Genomic DNA, 2,500 nt, shown 5'->3' on the forward strand with positions numbered 1-2,500 from the left:
CAAACTACAGCAAATATACACAACTGTCCGTATACATGCTGAAAGAGTCTGCCCAAAATGGGAACCACACGTCAGCCAGACACTCTGATCACGCACCACTCTCTGCTTCTAACAGGCGCACATACAATATGTAAGCACCAGCATGGAACAACATCCAGTGCATCTTCTCCGCCACATTACACAATCCACACTATCACAACCAGACCAGGAGGTCCGTGCGGAAAATACAATATCCCAGCCTTTCGACATCCACCATTGCGCAGACCAGGCACCAACACCCACACATGTCCTATACAACGGTGCACCCAACATCACAATAGTACCTCCTGTCACAGCGCACAAACAATGACATGAGTCAAAGACACAGGTCTCACACAAGCATAGAATTGGAGCGCCGCCTCTAATAAGCCAAAGGTGCATCCTGACGTGACAAATCTGATCATGTCACAAGCATTCACTTACTATAATCACTATCAACGAACCTGCCGCCCCCGCCCCCCCCCCCCCCTACACCTTTCCGTACAACAACGTGTAACCTAACCTAACCTAACCTAACCTATGTTGTACCTTAACCTAACCTATGTTGTACCTTAACCTAACCTATGTTGTACCTTAACCTAACCTATGTTGTACCTTAACCTAACCTATGTTGTACCTTAACCTAACCTATGTTGTACCTTAACCTAACCTATGTTGTACCTTAACCTAACCTATGTTGTACCTTAACCTAACCCATGTTGTACCTTAACCTAACCCATGTTGTACCTTAACCTAACCCATGTTGTACCTTAACCTAACCCATGTTGTACCTTAACCTAACCCATGTTGTACCTTAACCTAACCCATGTTGTGCCTCAACCTAACCCATGTTGTGCCTCAACCTAACCCATGTTGTGCCTCAACCTAACCCATGTTGTGCCTTAACCTAACCCATGTTGTGCCTCAACCTAACCCATGTTGTGCCTTAACCTAACCCATGTTGTGCCTTAACCTAACCCATGTTGTGCCTTAACCTAACCCATGTTGTGCCTTAACCTAACCCATGTTGTGCCTTAACCTAACCCATGTTGTGCCTTAACCTAACCCATGTTGTGCCTTAACCTAACCCATGTTGTGCCTTAACCTAACCCATGTTGTCGCCTTAACGTAACCCACGTTGTCGCCTAAACCTGCTCTGTAATTGTTATACGACTCGTTCAATTACTGTAGTGTTGCCCACCCGCAACCCTCGCAATATAGTTCGCTACTCGCACTGCCCGCACCCCTGTGTATCGCTTCATGTTAAACACCTTGCAAGTCTTGCTCACTTTCCACATGCTCCTGCTGTACACTGTAATGTGGATGGCAGCAGGACGTACATGCCGCCCCTCCCCACGTCCCCACCTTGCCCCCTGCCTTCGCAAGCTGGTTGGTGAGAAGTTTGCATGTTCAATGCCCTTCGCATGCGACGTACTCAGGCTACGTTGTGGTGCGGCCTGTGTCAACTGTCCGCTGATGTCGTACGCGTGAACCACAATCTGTACTGCACATTCGTCCTTATGTACTGAATGATACATCGTGGCACATGTGTGACCGCACAACGACTGCGCCCAAAAACGGCGGACCATACAGTGCAAATATTGTGCACGCAGCTACGTGTCGTCTCCCTATGAGAGCTGGATTGCAGTGTGGTACGCCATAGAGACGTGTGGGAGGAACGGACGCCGTGGATGGCGATCAGCATGAGCTGTCTGTTGATGTATTCGGACCTAGTCGTCTCTCCTCACACACCGTGATGGCATGGTGCACCGCGTTCCATATCTGCGACATGCTACAGAGGCCGGTTGACAGTCGTTCGAGCAATGGACATCGCATACGTACGGGGGCCACCTTCCACGTATTGTCTAGGCGTGCACATTTTGTTGCGTGTATGTGGGCAGACGTAGTGTGGCGTGACACCTGACACAGGCATGCAATAATCGTTGAAGTTGCAAATGGCGATGGACGCCTGCGTTTTCTGGTGAAGTTACGCAAATGAACAAATGGTAACCTGTTGTGGTGCGGTTGTTCTCGCTAGGGGTGAATCGGTGATGGCGACGATAGGTTGAGGTACTAACCGGTTGTTCCAGCGATACCCACCATGCCGACGAAACTGAACGGCATCTGGGTGTGAAGCGATACGCGGCGGTGGCTGGGTGGGACCGTCCCCGGCCGGTGAGGGGGCGCCTCCCGGCGTGCTGGCCGCGCGGTGCGTGGGCGCACGCGCTACAGCCGGCTGGTGGGGGCGGCCAGTGGCAGGCGCGCCGGCCGACGGACGCGGCAGGCGTCGCAGCTGCGCGCCGGCGCACCCTGCGCGCGGCGCCGTGCGGCCAAAGTAGGTCCTCGCGGGCCCGGTGCGAAGCGCGGTGGACATCTTCAGTGTGCTGGTCCGATTGAGGACTGTGTGCGTTGAGGATGCGCCGCCGCCCGGCGCTCGGCGCCGCGACGCCGTCTGCTGCTCGGTCGCCCCAGCGGTTCTCGC

Source organism: Schistocerca piceifrons, unplaced genomic scaffold, assembly GCF_021461385.2.
Source record: "Schistocerca piceifrons isolate TAMUIC-IGC-003096 unplaced genomic scaffold, iqSchPice1.1 HiC_scaffold_936, whole genome shotgun sequence".
NCBI classification, from domain to species: domain Eukaryota; kingdom Metazoa; phylum Arthropoda; class Insecta; order Orthoptera; family Acrididae; genus Schistocerca; species Schistocerca piceifrons.